Source organism: Thalassophryne amazonica, chromosome 8, assembly GCF_902500255.1.
Source record: "Thalassophryne amazonica chromosome 8, fThaAma1.1, whole genome shotgun sequence".
Taxonomy (NCBI): domain Eukaryota; kingdom Metazoa; phylum Chordata; class Actinopteri; order Batrachoidiformes; family Batrachoididae; genus Thalassophryne; species Thalassophryne amazonica.
In genome coordinates this window covers 110,121,503-110,146,968 of record NC_047110.1, presented here as the reverse complement: position 1 = coordinate 110,146,968, position 25,466 = coordinate 110,121,503, and the positions used below count along the sequence as shown (strand labels likewise).

The 25,466-nt window shown below is 45.8% G+C and overlaps 1 long non-coding RNA gene across 1 annotated transcript; it reads right to left on the bottom strand.

Annotated features, from left to right (window-relative positions):
- Positions 1-13,599: 13,599 nt before the first annotated feature.
- LOC117515168 lies at positions 13,600-25,264 on the bottom strand. Its single transcript, XR_004562092.1, has 3 exons — positions 25,060-25,264; positions 19,770-19,775; positions 13,600-13,694 (listed from the first exon to the last, which is right to left on the bottom strand). It is a non-coding gene; the product is annotated as an uncharacterized LOC117515168 (long non-coding RNA).
- Between the last annotated feature and the right edge of the window lie 202 nt (positions 25,265-25,466).

Sequence of the window (25,466 nt, the reverse complement as noted above, 5' to 3'; positions counted from 1 at the left end):
CTCGGCCACTCCAGGACCTTGAAATGCTTTTCACGGAGCCACTCCTTTGCTGCCCGAGCAGTGTGTTTGGGATCACTGTCATGCTGGAAGACCCAGCCACGTTGCATCTTCAGTGCTCTCACTGATGGAAGGAGGTTTTGTCTTAAAATCTCATGATACATGGCCACGTTTATTCTTCCCTTAACACAGATCAGTCGTCCTGTACCCTTTGCAGAAAAACAGCCCCAAAGCATGATGTTTACACCCCCATGCTTCACAGTAGATATGGTGTTCTTGGAATGCAACTCAGCATTTTTCTTTCTCCAAACACGACGAGTTGAGTTTTTACCAAAATGTTCTACTTTGGCTTCATCTGACCACATGATATTCTACCAGTCCTCTTCTGGTTCATTCATATGCTCTCCAGCAAACTTCAGACGGGCCTGGACATGTACTGGCTTAAGCAGGGGGACACGCCTGGCACTGCAAGATTTGAGTCCCTCTCTGTGTAGTGTGTAGCCTTTGTTACTTTGGTCCCAGCTCTCTGCAGGTCCTTCATCAGGTCCCTCCATGTAGTTCTGGGATTTGTGCTCACCGTTCTCATGACCATTTTGAATCTACGGGAAGACATCTTGCATGAAGCCCCAGATCGAGGGAGATTATCAATGGTCTTGTATGTCTTCCATTTTCTTACAATTCCTCCCACAGTTGATTTATTCACACAAACCTGCTTGACTATTGTAGATTCACTCTTCCCAGCCTGGTGCACATCTACAATTTTCTTCCTGGTGTCCTTCGACAGCTCTTTGGTCATGGCCATGGTTGCGTTTGGAGTCTGTTTGAGGCTGTGGACAGGTGTCTTTTACACACATAACGAGTTCCAACAGGTGCCATTAATACAGGTAACAGGTGGAGGACAGAAGAGCTTCTTAAAGAAGAACTTACAGGTCTGTGAGAGCCAGAAATCTTGCTTGTTTGTGGGTGACCAAATACTTATTTTCCACCATAATTTACAAATAAATTCTTTAAAAATCTTACAATGTGATTTTCTGGATTTTTTTTTTCTCATTTTGTCTCTCATAGTTGAAGTGTACCTATGTTGAAAATTACAGACCTCTCTCATCTTTCTAAGTAGGAGAACTTGCACAATCAGGGATTGACTAAATACTTTTTTTACCCCACTGTATCATATAGCAGACCAACACACTGATATTTGAGAAGTGAAATGAAGTTTCTAGTATTTACAGAAAGTGTGCAATTTATTATTTAAACAAAATTAGGCAGGTGCATACATTTGGGCATTTGGTCCTGCTGACCTCCATGTGTGTATGACAACCTGTCTGATTATCCAACCACGCCTAAACCTGATGTTAGTTGTAGTTTTGCTCTTGTTGGACTGCCTTCTTGTGTACCAGACCCTGTTTGCTGTTTCAGTAAACCGTTTTTACATACACAGCTACCTCTCTGAGTCCTGTATTTGTGTCCAGCCATTTCTGACTACCAAGCCTAATTTACTTTTTTCATTTTTCATTTCGTTTTTCCAGGCACGTGAGAATGCAAATAAAGAAAATGTTTAAAGCGGCAGGGGGTTAAGAGGGCCATAGTTGGTGGGGTCTAGGGGAGCCAAGCTCCCCAGAAGCAGAAGATTTTTGCCATGATTATGCTCCCAGCATATTTACTGAAAATAAAGTGTGACCGACCTAAATGAGATGGTGAGGACTCTTTTTCCAGGCATGTGAGAATGCAAATAAAGAAAATGCTTAAAGTTGCAGGGGGTTAAGAGGGCCGTAGTTGGGGGGCCTGGGGGAGCGAAGCTTCCAGAACCAGAAGATTTTAGTCATGCTAATGCTCTCCAGTCGCATTTACTGAAAAAAGTCTGAAGGACCTAAATGACATGGTGAGATGTTGAAGAGCATCACTCGTTCATATCTGCGACATATACATATTCTTTTAACATTAAATCATGGATCATTAAAAATGTCTATTAAGTCAAAGTGCAGTCAAAAGACATTTGCACAGGTAAATGGACTGCTTTTGTATAGCGCTTTTCCATCTGCATCAGACGTTCAAAGCGCTTTACAATTATGCCTCACATTCACACAAACACACTCACACAACGATGTCAAGGTGCTGCCATGCAAGGCGCTCACTACACACCGGGAGCAACTTGGGATTAAGGACTTTGCCCAAGGGCCCTTATTGATTTTCCGGTCAGGCTGGGGTTTGAACCGAGGATCCTCTGGTCTCAAGCCCAACACTTAACCACTAGACCATCACCTCACCAGGCAGAAGCCTCACCCCTATTGTGCACAATTTTAAAACATTTACAATCCATCCATCCATCCATCTTCTACCGCTTAGTCCAATTAAGGGTCACGGGGGGCTGGAGCCTATCCCAGCAGTCATAGAGCGGCAGATGATTCTGTCCTGATCACAACATTAAAGGTAATCACATATTCTGATGTAATTACAAGTTGAAATGACTCAATTAAAAAAATGGTTTCATTATGAGGTTTATATCACATAATTTACAGTCACACTGAAGTCATTCTTAAATCATCTCATGTTGCATTTATAATGAAAACATTTGTATTTATTTACAATGTCTGTTTTTCTGGTTCAAATGAGATATGAATAATCTACCAGACTTAAAAAGTACACATTTCCATGCTATTTTATTTGTCTAAAAATAAATGTCCATGGTTCCTTATAATGTTAATCAAGAAATCATCTCATCTGAAACAACAGGTAAGTAATGGGTTTAATTTACAGATGAAGAAAGGTTTCTAAAGAATCTTTTACTTTTTACTATTTTAATTACAAGTGTTCTAATGTAAGGAACATTTTTTTACAGATCTGAAATTAATTTTGAGGTACAAAAACATTTGCAAAGATTTTCTTCAGAAAACTGCTGTGTATGAATGAGCAGTTCTGTGACACGTTTCTGCCACTGATCTGTATACGACACAGTGTTTTATACAAATCAGTGGTTTCTGTTCTGCAGTCTTCCGTGTTTTGCCTGATGCATTGTTTCTATTGGACAGCACAAAGCTACGTCACAGCGTACAGCAGCGAAGGTTGGATTGGGTTGAACTTTGACCGCGGCAGCTTGACAACAAGTGGCAGCACGAACTCCTGGCGAAGCATCGTTTTTAGCTCAGCGCAAAGCTTCCAATGCCGTTGACGCTTCTGGTCTGAAAGGCCCTTTACCGTGCATCCAGAAAGTATTCACAGCACTTGACTTTTCCACATTTTGTTATGTTACTGCTTTATTCTGAAATGGAATAAATTAATTTTTTGCCTCAAAATTCTACTCACAAATTTTTTTGCAAATTTATTAAAAATAAAAAAACTAAGAAACTAAAAAACTACCAATTCAACTAAGATTTATTTAAGTTAATGTTAAAATAGAAGAAGGGGTTTTAAAAAATGGGGGGAGTGGGCAGCTGTAGAAGTGAACATTAGAAGCTCGCAGAATAACAGGAGATCTGATTTAGATATTCAGAATACTAAATGGCTAAGAAGTTGTTCACTTAGAGGCTTTCTTCATGAGGAGATGATCTTAATATTAGACATTATTACTGTCATACAACCCCAATTCCAATGAAGTTGGGACGTTGTGTGAAATGTAAATAAAAACAGAATAAAATGATTTTCAAATCCTCTTCAACCAATATTCAATTGAATACACCACAAAGAAAAGATATTTAATTTTCAAACTGATAAACGTTTTGTTTTTGTGCAAATATTTGCTCATTTTCTCCCCCTCGAACTGCCACCTTATCGTGGTGGGGGAGTTTGTGTACCCGGATGTCTCCCAAAGCAAACAGGCCCTAGGTGACGGGTCAGACTAAGGGCAGTTCAGAAGCTCCATGACCAGTACAAAATCAAGGACTGAGACGTCACCCGGTATGGCGAAGCCGGGGCCCCACCCTGGAGCCAGGCATGGGGTTGGGGCTCAGGGTCCGGCTGGGCTCAGCCCGAAAGAGCGATGTGGGCCCGCCCTCCTGTGGGTTCATCACCTGCAGAGGGGGCCATGGGGGTCGTGTGCAGAGAGGATTGGGTGGCAGTCAAGGGCGGGTGGCCCGGCGGCCCAGTCCGCGCTCACAGCCCCTGGCTGTTGGGATGTGGAATGTCACCTCGCTGGGAGGGAAGGAGCCTGAGCTTGTGCGGGAGATTGAGAGATACCGACTAGAGGCTCACCTCCACGCACAGCTTGGGCTCTGGTACCCAACTCCTGGAGAGGGGCTGGACGCTCCACTTTTCTGGCGTTGCCCACGGGGAGAGGCGGAAAGCTGGGGTAGCATTGCTTATTGCTCCCCAGCTCAGTCGCCATGTGTTGGAGTTCATGCCGGTGAACAAGAGGGTCGTGTCCCTACGCCTTCAGGTCAGGGACAGGTCTCTCACTGTTTTCTCAGCCTATAGGCAGAGTACCCGACCTTCCTGGAGTCCCTGGGAGGGGTACTAGATAGTGCTCTGACTGGGGACTCCATTGTTCTCCTGGGGGATTTCACCGCCCATGTGGGCAGTGACAGTGAGACCTGGAGGGGGGTGATCGGGAAGCACGGCCTCCCCGATCTGAACCCGAGTGGTGTTCAGTTGTTGGACTTCTGTGCTAGTCACAGTTTGTCCATCATAAACACCATGTTCGAGTACAATGGTGTCCATAAGTGCACGTGGCACCAGGACACCCTGAGCCGGAGGTCGATGATCGACTTTGTAGTCGTATCATCTGATCTTCAGCCACTTGTCTTGGACACTCGAGTGAAGAGAGGGGCTGAGCTGTTGACCGATCCCCACCTGGTGGTGAGTTGGATCCGATGGGAGGGGAGGAAGCCGGTGAGACCTGGCAGGTCCAAATGTATCGTGAGGGTCAGCTGGGAACGACTGGTGGAACCTTGTTCAGCAAGGTCTTCAACTCCCACCTCTGGGAGAGCTTCTCCCAGATCCCGGGGGAGGTTGAAGACATGGAGTCTGAGTGAACCATGTTCTCCACCTCCATTGTCGATGTGGCCGCTCGTAGCTGTGGTTACAAGATCTCTGGTGCCTGTCGCGGCGGCAATCCCTGAACCCGGTGGTGGACACCGGAAGTAAGGGATGCCGTCAAGCTGAAGAAGGAGTCCTACTTGTCTTTGCTGGTAAGTGGGACCCCAGAGGCAGCTGACAGGTACCGGCAGGCCAAGCGTGCTGCAGCCCGTGCGGTCGCAGAGGCAAAAACTCAGGTCTGGGAGGAGTTTGGGGAGGCCATGGAGGAGGACTATCGGTCGGCCTCGAAGAAATTCTGGCAAACCGTCTGACACCTCAGGAGGCGAAAGCAGCTCTTCACTGGCACTGTCTATGGTGCATGTGGGGAGCTGTTGACGGTGGAAGGAATACTTCGAGGATCTCCTCAATCCCATCGTCACGTCTTCTGAAGAGAAAGCAGAGACTGGGGACTCAGAGGTGGACTCATCCATCACCCAGTCTGAAGACACCGTAGTGGTTAGAAAGCTCCTCGGTGGGAAGGCTCCTGGGGTGGATGAAATCTGCCCTGAGATCCTTAAGTCTCTGGATGTTGTGGAACTGTCTTGGTTGACATGCCTCTGCAACATCGCGTGGTGGTCGGGGACAGTGCAGACCGGGGTGGTGGTCCCTCTGTTTAAGAAGGGGGACCGGAGGGTGTGTTCCAACTACAGGGGGATCACACTCCTTGGAGTCAGGAGGAGCAGTGTGGTTTTCCTCCTGGTCGCAGCACACTGGACCAGCTCTACACAATCCATCGGGTGCTCGAGGGTTCATGGGAGTTCGCCCAACCAGTCCACATGTGCTTTGTGGATCTGGAGAAGGCGTTCGACAGTGTCTCTCGAGGCATCCTGTGGGGGGTGCTCTGGGAGTACAGGGTCCGGGGTCCTTTGCTAAGGGCTATCCGGTCCCTGTACAACCACAGCAGGAGCCTGGTTCGCATCACCGGTAGTAAGTCAAACCTGTTTCCAGTGCACGTTGGCCTCTGCCAGGGCTGCCCTTTGTCAATGGTTATGTTCATTATCTTTATGGACAGAATTTCTAGGCGTAGCCAGGGTGTAGAGGGGGTCTGGTTTGGGAACCACAGAATCTCATCTCTGCTGTTTGCAGACAATGTGGTTCTGTTGGCTTCATCAAATCAGGACCTTCAGCGTGCACTGGGGCGGTTTGCAGCCGAAAGTGAAGCGTCCGGGATGAAAATCAGCACCTCCAAATCTGAGGCCATGGTTCTCAACTGGAAAAAGGTGCCTTGCCCACTTCAGGTCGGAGGAGTGTCCTTGCCTCAAGTGGAGGAGTTTAAGTATCTCGGGGTCCTGTTCACAAGCGAGGGACGGATGGAGCGTGAGATCGACAGACGGATCAGTGCAGCGTCTGCAGTGAAGCGGTTGCTGTATCGGACCGTCGTGGTGAAGAGAGAGCGGAGTAGGGGGGCAAAGCTCTCGATTTGCCTATCAATCTACGTTCCGACCCTCATCTATGGTCATGAGATTTGGCTCCTGACTGAAAGAACGAGATTGCGAGTACAAGCGGTCGAGATGTTTCCTCCGCAGGGTGGCTGGGCGCTCCCTTAGAGATAGGGTGAGGAGCTCAGCCACTCGGGAGGAGGTTGGAGTCGAGCCGCTGCTCCTCCACGTCGAAAGGAGCCAGCTGAGGTGGCTCGGGCATCTTTTCTGGATGCCCCTGGACGCCTCGCTGTTGAGATGTTCCGGGCACGTCCCATCGGGAGGAGGCCCCGGGGAAGACCCAGGACACACTGGAGGGACTACGTCTCTCGGCTGGCTTGGGAACGCCCTGGGGTTCCCCCGGAGGAGCTGGGGGAGGTGTGTGTGGATCGGGAGGTCTGGGTGGCTTTGCTTGAGCTGCTGCACCCGCGACCCGACTCCGGATAAAACGGAAGAAAATGGATGGATGGGTGGATATTTGCTCATTTTGAAATGGATGCCTGCAACACATTTCAAAAAAGCTGGGACAGGGGCAACAAAAGACTGGAAAAGTTGATGAATGTTCAAAGAACACCTGTTTGGAATATTCCACAGATGAACAGATTAATTGGAAACAGGTGAGTGTCATGATTGGGTATAAAAGGAGCATCCCCAAAAAGCTCACCCATTCACAAGCAAAGATGGGGTGAGGATCATCACTTTGTGAACAACTGCTTGACAAAATAGTCCAACAGTTTAAGAACAATATTTCTCAAAGATTAATTGCAAGGAATTTAGGGATTCCATCATCTACAGTCCATAATATAATCAGAAGATTCAGAGAATCTGGAGAACTTTCTACACATAGGTGGCAAGGCTGAAAACCAACACTGAATGCCCATGACCTTTGATCCCTCAGGCAGCACTGCATTTAAAACCAACATCATTGTGTAAAGGATCTTACCGTGTAGGCTCAGGAACACTCCAGAAAACCATTGTCCGTTAACACAGTTCGTCGCTACATCTACAAGTGCAAGTTAAAACTCTACCATGCAAAGTGAAAGCCATACATCAACAACATCCAGAAACGCCACCACCTTCTCTGGGCCCAAGCTCATTTGAAAAGGACAGACGCAAAGTGGAAAAATGTGCTGTGGTCTGATGAGTCCACATTTCAAATTGTTTTTGGAAATCATGGATGTCGTGTCCTCCGGACAAAAGAGGAAAAAGACCACCCAGATTGTTACCAGTGCAAAGTTCACAAGCCAGCATCTGTGATGGTATGGGGGTGTGTTAGTGCCCATGACATGGGCAACTTACACATCTGTGATGGCACCATCAATGCTGAAAGGTACATCCAGGTTTTGGAGCAACACATGCTGCCATCCAAGCAACGTCTTTTTCAGGGACGTCCCTGCTTATTTCAGCAAGACAATGCCAAGCCACATTCTGCACGTGTTACAACAGTGTGGCTTCATAGTAAAAGAGTGCGGGTACTAGACTGGCCTGCCTGCAGTCCAGACCTGTCGCACATTGAAAATGTGAGGCGCATTATGAAGTGCAAAATACGACAACGGAGACCCCGGACTGTTGAACAACTGAAGTCGAACATGAAGCAAGAACGGGAAAGAATTCCACCTACAAAGCTTCAACAATTAGTGTCCTCAGTTCCCAAATGCTTATTCAGTGTTGTTAGAAGGAAAGGTGATGTAACACAGTGGTAAACATACCACTGTCCCAGCTTTTTTGAAACGTGTTGCAGGCATCCATTTCAAAATGAGCAAATATTTCCACAAAAACAATAAAGTTTATCAGTTTGAACATTAAATATCTGGTGTTTGTGGTGTATTCAATTGAATATAGGTTGAAGAGGATTTGCAAATCATTGTATTCTGTTTTTATTTACATTTTACACAACGTCCCAACTTCATTAGAATTGGGGGGTTGTATATTAAAAGTATCCAGATGTCATTACAACCTCACTATAAGTGTTGTACTAAAGCTAGTTTGCCAGAATTCATTGTGTCAGCTTTCAGTGTCAATTCTTTCAAGAATTATTCTGACTTTTTTGCTTTAGTTATTGATGTTAAATGGTAAATGGACTTCATTTATATAGTGCTTTTCCATCTGCATCAGACGCTCAAAGTGCTTTACAATAATGCCAATGTCAGGGTGCTGCCATACAAGACGCTCACTACACACCGGGAGCAATAGGGGATTAAAGAGCTTTCCCATTAGCCCTTAGTGATTTTCCAGTCAGGCTGGGATTTGAACCGAGGATCTTCTGGTCTCAAGCCCAACGCCTTAACCGCTAGGCTGTCCTAAAAGTTCCCTAAAAAGCCTTCAGTTAATTCAAAATGCTGCAGCTAGAGTACTGACGGGGACTAGAAGGAGAGAGCATATCTCACCCAGATGGCCTCTCTTCATTGGCTTCCTGTTAATTCTAGAATAGAATTTAAAATTCTTCTTCTTACTTATAAGGTTTTGAATAATCAGGTCCCATCTTATCTTAGGGACCTCGTAGTACCATATCACCCCAATAGAGCGCTTCGCTCTCAGACTGCAGGCTTACTTGTAGTTCCTAGGGTTTGTAAGAGTAGAATGGGAGGCAGAGCCTTCAGCTTTCAGGCTCCTCTCCTGTGGAACCAACTCCCAATTCAGATCAGGGAGACAGACACCCTCTCTACTTTTAAGATTAGGCTTAAAACTTTCCTTTTGCTAAAGCTTATAGTTAGGGCTGGATCAGGTGACCCTGAACCATCCCTTAGTTATGCTGCTATAGACGTAGACTGCTGGGGGGTTCCCATGATGCACTGTTTCTTTCTCTTTTGCTCTGTATGCACCACTCTGCATTTAATCATTAGTGATCGATCTCTGCTCCCCTCCACAGCATGTCTTTTTCCTGGTTCTCTCCCTCAGCCCCAACCAGTCCCAGCAGAAGACTGCCCCTCCCTGAGCCTGGTTCTGCTGGAGGTTTCTTCCTGTTAAAAGGGAGTTTTTCCTTCCCACTGTAGCCAAGTGCTTGCTCACAGGGGGTCGTTTTGACCGTTGGGGTTTTACATAATTATTGTATGGCCTTGCCTTACAATATAAAGCGCCTTGGGGCAACTGTTTGTTGTGATTTGGCGCTATATAAAAAAATTGATTGATTGAATTGATTGATAGACCATCACCTCCCCAAATTACAATTTTATGTTTGATTTTATGTTTTTTGTGGTATATTATATGATTTTATATGATATTTTATGCATTTAAGTGCTATGTTTAGTGATTTATATTTGATTTTATGATTTAAAGTGGTATATTTTGTGAATTTGTGTTTGATTTGATGATTTTAAGTGATTTTTTTCAGTTTTAATGTATAATTTTATGATTTAAAATGATATACGTTATGACATGTTTTTCTTGATGATTTTTAGTGGTATATTTTGTGATTTTTATGTTTAATTTTATGATTTTAAATAATATGTTTTGTGAATTTATGTGGTATAATATGTACAGTGCATCCGGAAAGTAATGATGGCGCTTCAGCTTTTCCACATTTTGTCATGTTACAGCCTTATTCCAAAATGGATTAATTTTTTCCCTCAAAATTTGCCACACAATACCCCATAGTGACAATGTGAAAAAAGTTGTTTTTTGTCTTTTCAGTTTTTGCAAAGTTATTAAAAATAATAAGAAATCACATGTACATAAGTATTCACAGTCTTTACCATGAAGCTCAAAATTGAGCTCAGTTGCCTACTGATTTTCCATGAGATGGTTCTGCAGCTTTAATTGGAGTCCACCTGGGGTCAATTCAGTTCATTGGGCATGATTTGGAAAGACACACACCTGTCTACATATAAGGTCCCACAGTTGACAGTCAGAGCACAAACCAAGCATGAAGTCAAAGGAATTGTCTGTAGACCTCCGAGACAGGATTGTCTGGAGGCACAAATCTGGGGAAGGGAACAGAAACATTTCTGCTGCTTTGAAGGTCCCATTGAGCACAGTGGCCTCCATCATATGTAAATGGAACAAGTTCAGATCCACCAGGACTCTTCCAAGAGCTGGCAGCTCGTCTAAACTGAGCGATCCGGGGAGAAGGGCCTTAGTCAGGGAGGTGACCAAGAACCTGATGGTCACTCTGTCAGAGCTCCAGCATTCCTCTGTGGAGAGAGGAGAACCTTCCAGAAGGACAACCATCTCTGCAGCAAGCCACCAATCAGGCCTGTATGGTAGAGTGGCCAGATGGAAGCCACTCCTTAGTAAAAGGCACATGGCAGCCCACCCGGAGTTTGACAAAAGGCACCTGAAGGACTCTCAGACCAGGAGAAACAAAATTCTCTGGTCTGATCAGACAAAGATTGAAGTTTTTGGCATCATATTTGGAGGAAACCAGGCACCATCCCTACAGTGAAGCATGGTGGTGGCAGCATCATGCTGTGGGGATGTTTTTCAGCAGCAGGAACTGGGAGACTAGTCAGGATTGAGGGAAAGATAAATGCAGCAATGTACAGAGACATCCTGGATGAAAACCTGCTCCAGAGCGCTCTTGACCTCAGACAGGGGCGACGGTTCATCTTTCAGCAGGACAATGACCCTAAACACACAGCCAAGATATCAAAGGAATGGTTTCAGGACAACTCTGTGAATGTCCTTGAATGGTCCAACCAGAGCCCAGACCTGAATCTGATTGAACATCTCTGGAGAGATCTGAAAATGTTTGTGCACCGACACTCCCCATCCAACCTGATGGAGCTTGAGAGGTGCTACAAAAGAGGAATAGACCAAACTGCCCAAAGATAGGTGCACCAAGCTTGTAGCATCATATTCAAGAAGACTTGAGGCTGTAATTGCTGCCAAAGGTGCATCAATAAAGTATTGAGCAAAGGCTGTGAATACTCTGCAGATGCACCGTACCTATAACAACTGCTTTTACGTATTATGCACAGATTTTTGCACTACTCAATGAATTATGAATTAGTATTTGTAAAGACTATTGAATATGATGCTCCCAGGCTGGCCGTGTTGATGTCCAGGCAACTTTATCCTGGGAAATGACATCACATTGAAGTCTCCTACAAGGCATGATGTACAGATGTATAAAACACACATACTTCAAATGTAAATGTAATTTTTTAACAGCATGAACTTGAAGGGAACTAGTTAGAGTTTGAGTTTGTTCATCTGCCATCATCCAAAACACCAAAAACCGCATGGCAGTGGAGAGTTCTGAGATGGCATGTAATACAATTCGAGACCAACCTTTTTAGTTTTCTATAATTTTACACACTCACTTGTTTTGTCACATCTGATCTTACAAATAAGCAAACAAATAATTGTAACAGGTGTCCTCCTTTAGTCACAAACACTCCAACGTGTATATATACCATACAAGTACATACTACAGACATCAATTGCTGGACAAATGCAGCTTTGATCAGCTTTCATGAAATTCAGTTCTAGTAATGTTAAAAAAGATTTACTATGTAGTAACAATTTATTTACCCTGCCCATTTGTCTGCAACAACATTTTACAGCTTCGCTTCCTGTAGAACATTTTCAATAAATTTAATAAAAATTGTCTCAACACTTAAGACCACCTTAAAAATGTTTAAGCTTTGGCAATTTAAATTTTTTTTAAGTTGAAAAATGGGTGGCTCCGCCTCTTGATTTCTAAAGCTCTGCTTCAAAATGTAATTTCTATTCCAAGGTTTCTAACCAATGTTGGAATAATTGTCCTTACAATCCTTGTCCTTACAATCCAGCAGACAGGCAAAGCAAAACCTCTTGACCTGCGATCTAAATAAAAAAAAACCTTTGCCAAACATCTGAGACTATAAAAATATTAGAAATTAAAATAAGTATTTAACCCTTTGGCTGCGTGTTAAAGAGCAAATGAAAGACTGTAATCTCCAGTCACAGTTGTGGAATCACTGAGGGTAGGAACACAGGAGAAACCAGACTGCTGACCTCTCGCTGAGTATGTGGTGGCCCGAGAGGAGTGACCGCCGCAGGGGGAGAAAGCGGCAGAGATGTGGGGGCGGCGCAGGAGCAGGAGGAGGCTGCTGCTGCACAAACAGCAGGGACTGCGAGGTGAAGAGGTGAGGTGGAAAGGCGAAAGAAGTCCTCCAGAGGTGAGGTTATCGAAGGGAGGAGAGGTGAGGGGAGCGGTGTGACAGAGGTGAGAGGAGAGAGATGGTGAAGTGATTGCAAGAGAAAGAAAAGGCCCTATGAAGAGATTAAATGTGAAATGAGTGGTGTGTGCAAAAGGTGAAGGAGAGCTGGAGCGAGATAATGAACAGGTAGGAAAAGAGGAATGAATTCTATTCTAAGAAATCCGTGCCATTATGGTTTTTGTTCCTCGCCTCGCCTAAAACCTCTTTACACCCGGCATCCAACTGCAACCTGCCTAATGAAATGGAAATCAGGAAAAAACAGCACGAACTCCAGGTGTGAACGCACAATAGAGCTCAGATTTACCGTCTGCAAGCAGTGATTACGCGCAAGGAAATAAAGTTGAAAGCAGGTGGAAAGCAGCTCACTATGTCATCTCCGCAGATTCAATATGGATGATACCACGAGCAAACAAACTGACCCTTAACCATAAAAGACAAAGTGCAAAACCTTTACATTCACTCATTCATTTTCTACACCCACTTACTCCAATCAAGGGTCATGAGTGGGGGTGGAGTCTATTCCAGCAGTCATAAGGCATGAGGTGCAGTTCACCATGGACAGGACAATAACACACAGCCACACAGATACAAACTTACAGTCAATTTAGAGTCACTAGTTCACCGAACCTGCACGTCTGTGGAGGACAAGAACATGCAAAGTCCACACAGAAGGTACCAGGTGGGACATGATCCCACGACCTTCTCTCTGTGAGGCAACAGTGCTAACCACTAATCCACTGTGCCACCCAACCTTTACATATTTTACTTTTTGTAACATGAAATATCTCTGCAATGTGATTTAAAGGGAATTACAAAATACCTCCACCAGGTGTTTTACTTGTCTGACATTTCGACTTTTTTTCTCAAAATTCTATTTCAGCTTGATTCTTGACATTTTGAGTATATTCTGGAAATAGTATTTCAACTTCATTTTTGACATTTCAGCTTTATTCTTGACATTTTGATAATATTTTTGAAACAGTCGTTCAACTTTGTTCTCACCATTTGAACTTTATTCTCAAAACAGAATTTTAGCTTTATTCTTGACATTTTGACTATATTCTTGAAATAGTATTTCAACTTTGTTCTCACCATTTTAACTTCATTCTCAACATTTCAACTTTATTCTCTGAACAGAATTTCAACTTTATTCTCAAAATAGAATTTCAACTTTATTCTCAACTTTTCAATTTTATTCTGTACTTAGTATTTCAGCTTCATTCTCGACATTACGAGTTCATTCTCAAAATATTTCAGCTTTATTCTTGACATTTGGATTTCATTCTCAAAATAGTATTTCGACTTATTCTTGACATTTTGACTATATTCTTGAAATAGTATTTAAAGTTTATTCTTGACATTTTGACATTATTCCAAGACTTCAACTTTATTCTCAGCATTTTGTCTTCATTCTTGAAATAGTATTTCAACTTTATTCTCAACATTTTGACTTCATTCTTGAAATAGTATTTCAACTTTATTCTCAACATTTCGACTTCATTCTTGAAATAGTGTTGGGAAAGTGTAGTGACACGGACCCACAACAGGGGGCGTAAATGAACGGACAATGGAAGGAGTCAAATTATAACACTTTACTGTTGTGAATGACACAACCAAACACAGCAGATTCAGAATGTGCAACAGTCAATAAAGGTGTCGTGTGGGCAGGCTCGACGATAGGAGACGCCCGTCTGGAAACGAACCGGAACCACACGATTTCCACCGCCACCGAACCCAAGGAATACTGGAGCCGCCAAGTCCCGGAGTCCCCAGGTGGCCACCTTCACGGCGTGTCGGATCTGGTACTGCTGGCAAAAAGCAAAAGACAGTCAAAGGGTGGGTGTGTGAACACCCAGTAACAATCCTGGAGGGAATTACACCTCCACCTCTCACTCAACACGTTGCAGCGGTCTCAGAAGAAAAAGAGTGCCGTCTTGCACAGCCTCCACAAAAACGACCGGTACTCCTGCAAACACTCACAATAACAGATTTACAAATCTCACAAAAAGGCTGAGAGTATTACCTCTGATAGAAGATGATATCTCGGCAGTGTGGTGGAGGTGTCTTCCTGCTTTTATACCAGATGTGGATGATTAGTGACAGCTGTCACGGATGATGGGTGACAGCTGTCACCACGGCTTGTTCCTGAGGTGGCAGCGCCCTCTCGTGCCTGAAGCCCGCACTTCAGGCAGGGCGCCCTCTGGTGGTGGGCCAGCAGTACCTCCTCTTCAGCGGCCCACACAACAGGACCCCCCCCCTCAACGGGCGCCTCCTGGCGCCCGACCAGGCTTGTCCGGGTGGCGACGATAGAAATCGGCCAGGAGGGCCGGGTCCAGGATGAAGCTCCTCTTCACCCAGGAGCGTTCTTCAGGTCCATATCCCTCCCAGTCCACCAAATACTGAAAGCCCCGGCCCATTCGACGGACGTCCAAGAGCCGGCGAACAGTCCAAGCCGGCTCCCCGTTGATAATACGGGCAGGAGGCGGCGCCGGACCGGGTGCACAGAGGGGTGAGGTGTGATGCGGTTTAATCCTGGAGACATGAAAGACCGGATGGATCCGCAGTGAGGCCGGGAGTTGGAGCCTCACTGCGGTAGGACTGAGGACCTTGAGGATGGGGAAGGGTCCAATGAATCTGTCTTTTAATTTGTGGGACTCGACCTGGAGTGGAATGTCCTTGGTGGAAAGCCATACCTCCTGCCCGGGCTGGTATGCGGGGGCCGGGGACCGTTGACGGTCTGCATGGGCTTTAGCCCTCGTCCGGGCCCTCAATAAGGCCGAACGGGCGGTGCGCCACACCCAACGGCATCTCCGCAGATGGGCCTGGACCGAGGGCACACCGACCTCTCCCTCCACCAAAGGAAACAAAGGGGGTTGGTACCCCAGACACACCTCGAACGGGGAGAGGCCGGTGGCAGAGGACACCTGGCTGTTATGAGCGTACTCGATCCAGGCCAGATGTTCACTCCAAGCCGTCGGGTGTGCGGAGGTCGTGCACCTGAGGGCCTGCTCCAGCTCCTGGTTGGCCCGTTCGACCTGTCCGTTAGTTTGCGGGTGATACCCAGATGAGAGGCTTACAGTGGCCCCCAGTTCCCGGCAGAAACTTCTCCACACCTGCGAGGAGAACTGGGGACCGCGATCCGAAACGATATCTGTTGGTATCCCATGCAGCCAGACGACATGGTGGACCAGGAGATCCGCCGTCTCCTGGGCCGATGGGAGCTTCGGGAGGGCCATGAAGTGGGCCGCCTTGGAGAAACGGTCCATTATCGTGAGTACGGTGGTGTGTCCCCGGGACGGCGGGAGTCCCGTGACAAAATCCAGACCGATGTGGGACCAGGGGCGGTGAGGCACAGGAAGTGGCTGTAGAAGTCCCTGTGCCTTCTGGTGGTCCGCCTTGCCCCTGGCGCAGGTGGTGCAGGCCTGGATGTAAGCCCGGACATCAGTCTCCAGGGACGCCCACCAGAAGCGCTGCCGGACTACTGCCATGGTCCTACGCACCCCTGGGTGGCAGGAGAGCTTGGACCCGTGACAGTAGTCCAGCACGGCAGCTCTGGCCTCTGGTGGGTCTGGAAGTCAAAACAGCCGAAAAACAGTGACCAGCGGGCTTGCCTGGGGTTCAGTCGCTTGGCGGTCCTGATATACTCCAGGTTCCGGTGGTCAGTGAAAACCGTGAAAGGCACTGACGCTCCCTCCAGCAGATGTCTCCACTCCTCAAGAGCCTCTTTCACCGCAAGGAGCTCTCGATTGCCCACGTCATAGTTCCGCTCTGCTGGGGTCAACCTGCGGGAAAAATAGGCACACAGGTGAAGAACCTTATCGGTTTCTCCGCTCTGGGATAGCACGGCTCCTATCCCTGAGTCAGAGGCATCCACTTCAACCACAAACTGGCGACCAGGATCGGGCTGCACCAAGACCGGTGCAGTCGAGAACCGGCGTTTCAACTCCCTAAACGCGGCTTTGCACCGATCCGACCAGGTGAAGGGAACTTTTGGTGAGGTCAGGGCCGTCAGGGGGCTAACTACCTGACTATACCCCTTAATGAACCTCCTGTAGAAATTTGCGAAGCCGAGGAACTGTTGCAGCTTCCTACGGCTTGTAGGTTGGGGCCAGTCTCTCACCGCTGCGACCTTGGCCGGATCCGGGGCGACGGAGTTGGAGGAGATGATAAACCCCAGGAAGGACAAAGAAGTGCGGTGGAACTCACACTTCTCGCCCTTCACAAACAGCCGGTTCTCCAACAACCGCTGCAGGACCTGACGTACATGCGGTACATGGGTCTCAGGGTCCGGAGAAAAGATGAGTATATTATCCAGATACACGAAGACGAATCGGTGCAGGAAGTCCCGCAAGACGTCATTAACCAAAGCTTGGAACGTCGCGGGGGCGTTAGTGAGGCCGAACGGCATGACCAGGTACTCAAAATGACCTAACGGGGTGTTAAATGCCGTCTTCCATTCGTCTCCCTTCCGGATCCGAACTAGGTGGTATGCGTTCCTAAGATCCAACTTTGTGAAGATTTTGGCTCCATGCAGGGGGGTGAACACTGAATCCAACAAAGGCAACGGGTATCGGTTGCGAACCGTGATCTCGTTCAGCCCCCGGTAATCAATGCATGGACGAAGACCGCCATCTTTTTTGCCCACAAAAAAGAAACCTGCTCCCATCGGAGAGGTGGAGTTACGGATCAGCCCGGCAGCTAAGGAGTCCCGGATGTAGGTCTCCATTGATTCGCACTCAGGTCGGGAGAGGTTGTACAGCCTGCTGGACGGGAACTCCACGCCTGGCAACAAATCGATGGCACAATCATATGGACGGTGCGGGGGAAGAGTGAGTGCCCAATCCTTGCTAAAAACGTCAGCAAGATCGTGGTACTCAACCGGCACCGCCGACAGATTGGGGGGAACTTGGACCTGCTCCTTAGCCTGGGAACCGGGAGGAACCGAGGATCCCAAACACATCCGATGGCAGGTTTTGCTCCACTGTACCACCACCCCGGACGGCCAATCAATCCGGGGATTGTGTTTCAGCATCCAGGGGAACCCCAGAATCACATGGGAGGTAGAAGGAGTCACAAAAAAGTCAATCTCCTCCCTATGATTCCCTGACACTACCAGAGTTACTGGTGGTGTCTTGTGTGTGATTAAAGGGAGTAGGGTGCCATCTAGTGCTCGCACCTGCAATGGTGCAGGTAGCGCCACCAGAGGGAGCCCTACCTCCCTGGCCCATCTGCTGTCTAGCAGATTCCCTTCTGACCCTGTGTCTACCAGTGCTGGGGCCTGAAGGGTTAAATCCCCACTAAGGATTGTAACCGAGTCATGTGGCAATATGTGTGTGTCCCACGTGAATTTTTTGGCCCACCCTAAGCCCAGTTTCTAGGGGCGGGCGTTGGTGTTTAACCGTTCGGGGCAATTGCTCAATTGATGCTCCATTGAGCCACAAACAAAACACGCCCCGCGGGGAAGCCTCCTCTGTCTATTAGGTGGTCTAAATGTGGCCCTGCTCGTGTCCATAGCTTCGTCAGCAGGGGGAGCTGTCGCCCCACGGGACGTAGAGGCCAGGGAGCGTGGGAAGGGCGGACCTTGCTCGGACCCGGAAGGAAGAGGGACGGCGCGCGCCCGGCCACGTCTTTCGTCTCGTTCCCGACGGCGTTCCTCCAACCGACTGTCTAACCGTATAATCAATCAATCAATCAATCAATTTTTTTATATAGCGCCAAATCACAACAAACAGTTGCCCCAAGGCGCTTTATATTGTAAGGCAAGGCCATACAATAATTATGTAAAACCCCAACGGTCCAAACGACCCCCTGTGAGCAAGCACTTGGCTACAGTGGGAAGGAAAAACTCCCTTTTAACAGGAAGAAACCTCCAGCAGAACCAGGCTCAGGGAGGGGCAGTCTTCTGCTGGGACTGGTTGGGGCTGAGGGAGAGAACCAGGAAAAGACATGCTGTGGAGGGGAGCAGAGATCGATCACTAATGATTAAATGCAGAGTGGTGCATACAGAGCAAAAGAAAAAGAAACAGTGCATCATGGGAACCCCCCAGCAGTCTACGTCTATAGCAGCATAACTAAGGGATGGTTCAGGGTCACCTGATCCAGCCCTAACTATAAGCTTTAGCAAAAAGGAAAGTTTTAAGCCTAATCTTAAAAGTAGAGAGGGTGTCTGTCTCCCTGATCTGAATTGGGAGCTGGTTCCACAGGAGAGGAGCCTGAAAGCTGAAGGCTCTGCCTCCATTCTACTCTTACAAACCCTAGGAACTACAAGTAAGCCTGCAGTCTGAGAGCGAAGCGCTCTATTGGGGTAATATGGTACTACGAGGTCCCTAAGATAAGATGGGACCTGATTATTCAAAACCTTATAAGTAAGAAGAAGAATTTTAAATTCTATTCTAGAATTAACAGGAAGCCAATGAAGAGAGGCCAATATGGGTGAGATATGCTCTCTCCTTCTAGTCCCCGTCAGTACTCTAGCTGCAGCATTTTGAATTAACTGAAGGCTTTTTAGGGAACTTTTAGGACAACCTGATAATAATGAATTACAATAGTCCAGCCTAGAGGAAATAAATGCATGAATTAGTTTTTCAGCATCACTCTGAGACAGACCTTTCTGATTTAGAGATATTGCGTAAATGCAAAAAAGCAGTCCTACATATTTGTTTAATATGCACTTTGATGACATATCCTGATCAAAAATGACTCCAAGATTTCTCACAGTATTACTAGAGGTCAGGGTAATGCCATCCAGAGTAAGGATCTGGTTAGACACCATGTTTCTAAGATTTGTGGGGCCAAGTACAATAACTTCAGTTTATCTGAGTTTAAAAGCAGGAAATTAGAGGTCATCCATGTCTTTATGTCTGTAAGACAATCCTGCAGTTTAGCTAATTGGTGTGTGTCCTCTGGCTTCATGGATAGATAAAGCTGGGTATCATCTGCGTAACAATGAAAATTTAAGCAATACCGTCTAATAATACTGCCTAAGGGAAGCATGTATAAAGTGAATAAAATTGGTCCTAGCACAGAACCTTGTGGAACTCCATAATTAACTTTAGTCTGTGAAGAAGATTCCCCATTTACATGAACAAATTGTAATCTATTAGACAAATATGATTCAAACCACTGCAGCGCAGTGCCTTTAATACCTATGGCATGCTCTAATCTCTGTAATAAATTTTATGGTCAACAGTATCAAAAGCAGCACTGAGATCTAACAGAACAAGCACAGAGATGAGTCCACTGTCCGAGGGCCATAAGAAGATCATTTGTAACCTTCACTAATGCTGTTTCTGTACTATGATGAATTCTAAAACCTGACTGAAACTCTTCAAATAGACCATTCCTCTGCAGATGATCAGTTAGCTGTTTTACAACTACCCTTTCAAGAATTTTTGAGAGAAAAGGAAGGTTGGAGATTGGCCTATAATTAGCTAAGATAGCTGGGTCAAGTGATGGCTTTTTAAGTAATGGTTTAATTACTGCCACCTTAAAAGCCTGTGGTACATAGCCAACTAACAAAGATAGATTGATCATATTTAAGATCGAAGCATTAAATAATGGTAGGGCTTCCTTGAGCAGCCTGGTAGGAATGGGGTCTAATAAACATGTTGATGGTTTGGATGAAGTAACTAATGAGAATAACTCAGACAGAACAATCGGAGAGAAAGAGTCTAACCAAATACCGGCATCACTGAAAGCAGCCAAAGATAACGATACGTCTTTGGGATGGTTATGAGTAATTTTTCTCTAATAGTTAAAATTTTGTTAGCAAAGAAAGTCATGAAGTCATTACTAGTTAAAGTTAATGGAATACTCAGCTCAATAGAGCTCTGACTCTTTGTCAGCCTGGCTACAGTGCTGAAAAGAAACCTGGGGTTTGTTCTTATTTTCTTCAATTAGTGATGAGTAGAAAGAGGTCCTAGCTTTACGAAGGGCTTTTTTATAGAGCAACAGACTCTTTTTCCAGGCTAAGTGAAGATCTTCTAAATTAGTGGAGACGCCATTTCCTCTCCAACTTACGGGTTATCTGCTTTAAGCTACGGAGTTTGTGAGTTATACCACGGAGTCAGACACTTCTGATTTAAAGCTCTCTTTTTCAGAGGAGCTACAGCACCAAAGTTGTCTTCAATGAGGATGTAAAACTATTGACGAGATACTCTATCTCCCTTACAGAGTTTAGGTAGCTACTCTGCACTGTGTTGGTATATGGCAATTAGAGAACATAAAGAAGGAATCATATCCTTAAACCTAGTTACCAGCGCTTTCTGAAAGACTTCTAGTGTAATGAAACTTATTCCCCACTGCTGGGTAGTCCATCAGAGTAATGTAAATGTTATTAAGAATGATCAGACAGAAGGGAGTTATCAGGGAATACTGTTAAGTCTTCTATTTCCATACCATAAGTCAGAACAAGATCTAAGATATGATTAAAGTGGTGGGTGGACTCATTTACTTTTTGAGCAAAGCCAATAGAGTCTAATAATAGATTAAATGCAGTGTTGAGGCTGTCATTCTCAGCATCTGTGTGGATGTTAAAATCGCCCACTATAATTATCTTATCTGAGCTAAGCACTAAGTCAGGACAAAAGGTCTGAAAATTCACAGAGAAACTCACAGTAACGACCAGGTGGACGATAGATAATACAATAAAACTGGTTTTTGGGACTCCAATTTGGATGGAACAAGACTAAGAGACAAGCTTTCAAATGAAGTAAAGCTCTGTCTGGGTTTTGGATTAATTAATAACGTGGAATGGAAGATTGCTGCTAATCCTCCACCCGGCCCGTGCTACGAGCATTCTGACAGTTAGTGTGACTCGGGGGTGTTGACTCATTTAAACTAACATATTCCTCCTGCTGTAACCAGGTTTCTGTTAGGCAGAATAAATCAATATGTTGATCAATTATTATATCATTTACCAACAGGGACTTAGAAGAGAGAGACCTAATGTTTAATAGACCACATTTAACTGTTTTAGTCTGTGGTGCAGTTGAAGGTGCTATATTATTTTTTCTTTTTGAATTTTTATGCTTAAATAGATTTTTGCTGGTTATTGGTAGTCTGGGAGCAGGCACCGTCTCTACGGGGATGGGGTAATGAGGGATGGCAGGGGGAGAGAAGCTGCAGAGAGGTGTGTAAGACTACAACTCTGCTTCCTGGTCCCAACCCTGGATAGTCACGGTTTGGAGGATATTTAAGAAAATTGGCCAGATTTCTAGAAATGAGAGCTGCTCCATCCAAAGTGGGATGGCTGCCGTCTCTCCTAACAAGACCAGGTTTTCCCCAGAAGCTTGCCAATTATCTATGAAGCCCCCCTCATTTTTTGGACACCACTCAGACAGCCAGCCAATTCAAGGAGAACATGCGGCTAAACATGTCACTCCCGGTCTGATTGGGGAGGGGCCCAGAGAAACTACAGAGTCCGACATTGTTTTTGCAAAGTTACACACCGATTCAATGTTAATTTTAGTGACCTCCGATTGGCGTAACCGGGTGTCATTACTGCCGACGTGAATTACAATCTTACCAAATTTACGCTTAGCCTTAGCCAGCAGTTTCAATTTCCTTCAATGTCGCCTGCTCTGGCCCCGGAAGACAATTGACTATGGTTGCTGGTGTCGCTAACTTCACATTTCTCAAAACAGAGTCGCCAATAACCAGAGTTTGATCCTCGCGGGTGTATCGTCGAGTGGGGAAAAACGGTTAAAGATGTGAACGGGTTGGCGGTGTACACGGGGCTTCTGTTTAGGGCTACGCTTCCTCCTCACAGTCACCCAGTCGGCCTGCTTTCCCGGCTGCTCGGGATCTGCCAGGGGGGAACTAACGGCGGCTAAGCTACCTTGGTCCGCACCGACTACAGGGGCCTTGCTAGCTGTAGATTTTCCACGGTGCGGGACCGAGTCTCCAATTCGCCCAGCCTGGCCTCCAAAGCTACGAATAAGCTACACTTATTACAAGTACCATACTGCTAAAGGAGGCCGAGGAATAACTAAACATTTCCACACCCAGAGCAGAAAAGTGCGGGAGAGACAGGAGAAGCCGCCATGCTAAATCGGCTAAGAGCTAGTAGCTACGCTAAGCTAGCGGATTCCTAAAAACACGCAAAGCGAATAATGTGTAAATAATTTAGAGGTGATTCAGCAGAAGGAGTGCTTTAGTTAAGGCACGTAAAGATTACACTGGGAAACAAATCGTAATCTAGATAACTAGATCAATCTAACTGCGCAGATCAAACAGCTAACAGATACAGAAAAACACCGCTGTGCTCCGGAACAAGAAGTGATACAATACCGCAGTGAGAGCCGACCACCAGTAGAGTCAAGTAAAAAAGTAAAAAAAAAAAAAAATAAAAAGGTAAAAAAGTAAAAAAGTCTTGAAAAAGACTATTAGTTCAAAGTCCAAAGCAGCAGGTAGCAGTCTCTGTGTAAACAGTCCCAACAGAGAGCCAAAATTCTTTGAAGAGGAGGAGGAGACAACCTGACACATGACACATATAATGAGATCAATAAGCCCATCTAAGTCCCGCGGTTCATCCTTGGCCACTAGGTGCTCCTTTAGGACCGACGACAGTCCGTTTACAAAGGCGGCGCGGAGCGCAGCATTATTCCAGCCGGACCTCGCAGCCGCGATGCGGAAGTCGACTGCATAAGCAGCTGCGCTTCGGCGCCCCTGTCTCATCGACAGCAGCACGGTTGAAGCGGTCTCTCCCCTGTTAGGGTGATCAAACACAGTTCTGAACTCCCTCACAAACCCAGTGTATGTGTGAAGGAGCCGTGAATTTTGCTCCCAACGCGCCGTAGCCCAAGCGCGTGCCTCTCCCCGAAGCAGAGTGATCACATAAGCTATTTTGCTAGCGTCTGACGCGTACATGACGGGACGTTGTGCGAAGACGAGCAAACACTGCATAAGAAAGTCCGCGCACGTCTCCACACAACCCTCCGTACGGCTCAGGAGGGCTTTGTAGCTTCAGGGGATGGTGGGAGGGGTTGTTGAACCACCACTGGGATATTTAGTACCAGCACAGGGTCGGCAGGAGGTGGAGCTGCAGCAGCGCCCTGAGCGCTTGCCCGCCACGTGCGCGGAGAGAGCCTCCACCCTGCGGTATTCAGGAGGATGTTTGCTCGGCTATTTGATCCATTCGAGCCGTAAAGGCGGTGAGAATATGCTGTAGCTCACCAATCACGCCTCCTGCAGACGCCTGAGCTCCCTGCTCTCCCATTGGCTGTTCAACAGCCTGGTGACGCCCCTCGGAGTCCATGACGCTGGCCGAGATATCCTGTTGGGAAAGTGTAGTGACACGGACCCACAACAGGGGGCGTAAATGAACGGACAAGGGAAGGAGTCAAATTATAACACTTTACTGTTGTGAAAGACACAACCAAACACAGCAGATTCAGAATGTGCAACAGTCAATCAATAAAGGTGTCGTGTGGGCAGCTCGACGATAGGAGACGCCCGTCTGGAAACGAACCAGAACCACACGATTTTCCACCGCCACCGAACCCAAGGAGATACTGGAGCCGCCAAGTCCCGGAGTCCCCAGGTGGCCACCTTCACGGCGTGTCGGATCTGGTACTGCTGGCAAAAAGCAAAAGACAGTCAAAGGGTGGGTGTGTGAACACCCAGTAACAATCCTGGAGGGAATTACACCTCCACCTCTCACTCAACACGTTGCAGCGGTCTCAGAAGAAAAAGAGCGCCGTCTTGCACAGCCTCCACAAAAACGACCGGTACTCCTGCAAACACTCACAATAACAGATTTACAAATCTCACAAAAAGGCTGAGAGTATTACCTCTGATAGATGATGATATCTCGGCAGTGTGGTGGAGGTGTCTTCCTGCTTTTATACCAGATGTGGATGATTAGTGACAGCTGTCATGGATGATGGGTGACAGCTGTCACCACGGCTTGTTCCTGAGGCGGCAGCGCCCTCTCGTGCCTGAAGCCCGCACTTCAGGCAGGGCACCCTCTGGTGGTGGGCCAGCAGTACCTCCTCTTCAGCGGCCCACACAACAAATAGTATTTCAACCTTATTCTCTTGATTTCAACTTTATTCTCTAATTAGTATTTCAGCTTTATTCTCGATATTTAGACTTCATTCTCAAAATAGTATTTCAGCTTTATTCCTGACATTTTGACTATATTCTTGAAACAGTATTTAAACTTTATTCTCTACTTAGTATTTCAGCTTTATTCTGGAGATTTTGACTATATTCTTGAAATAGTATTTAAACTTTATTCTTGACATTTTCACATTATTCCAAGACTTCAACTTTATTCTCAGCATTTTGACTTCATTCTTGAAATAGTATTTAAACTTTATTCTCAACATTTTGACATTATTCCCAAAACTTCAACTTTATTCTCTGCATTTTGACTTCATTCTTGAAATAGTATTTTGATATGATATGATACGATATACTTTATTGTCCCAAAGGGAAATTTGTCTTGGACTTCAAGTGCTCTGCAAACATTTCAACTTTATTCTCAAAACAGAATTTCAACCTTATTCTCAACATTTCAACTTTATTCTCTAATTATTATTTCAGCTTTATTCTCGACATTTTGACTATATTCTTGAAACAGTATTTCAACTTTATTCTCAACATTTCAACTTTATTCTCAAAACAGAATTTCAACCTTATTCTCGACATTTGAACTTTATTCTCTAATTAGTATTTCAGCTTTATTCTCGATATTTGGACTTCATTCTCAAAATAGTATTTCAGCTTTATAGTTGACATTTTGACTATATTCTTGAAATAGTATTTAAACTTTATTCTCACCATTTAAACTTTATTCTCGACATTTTGACATTATTCCCGAGACTTCAACTTTATTCTTGGCATTTCAACTTCATTCTTGAAATAGTATTTTGATATGATATGATACGATATACTT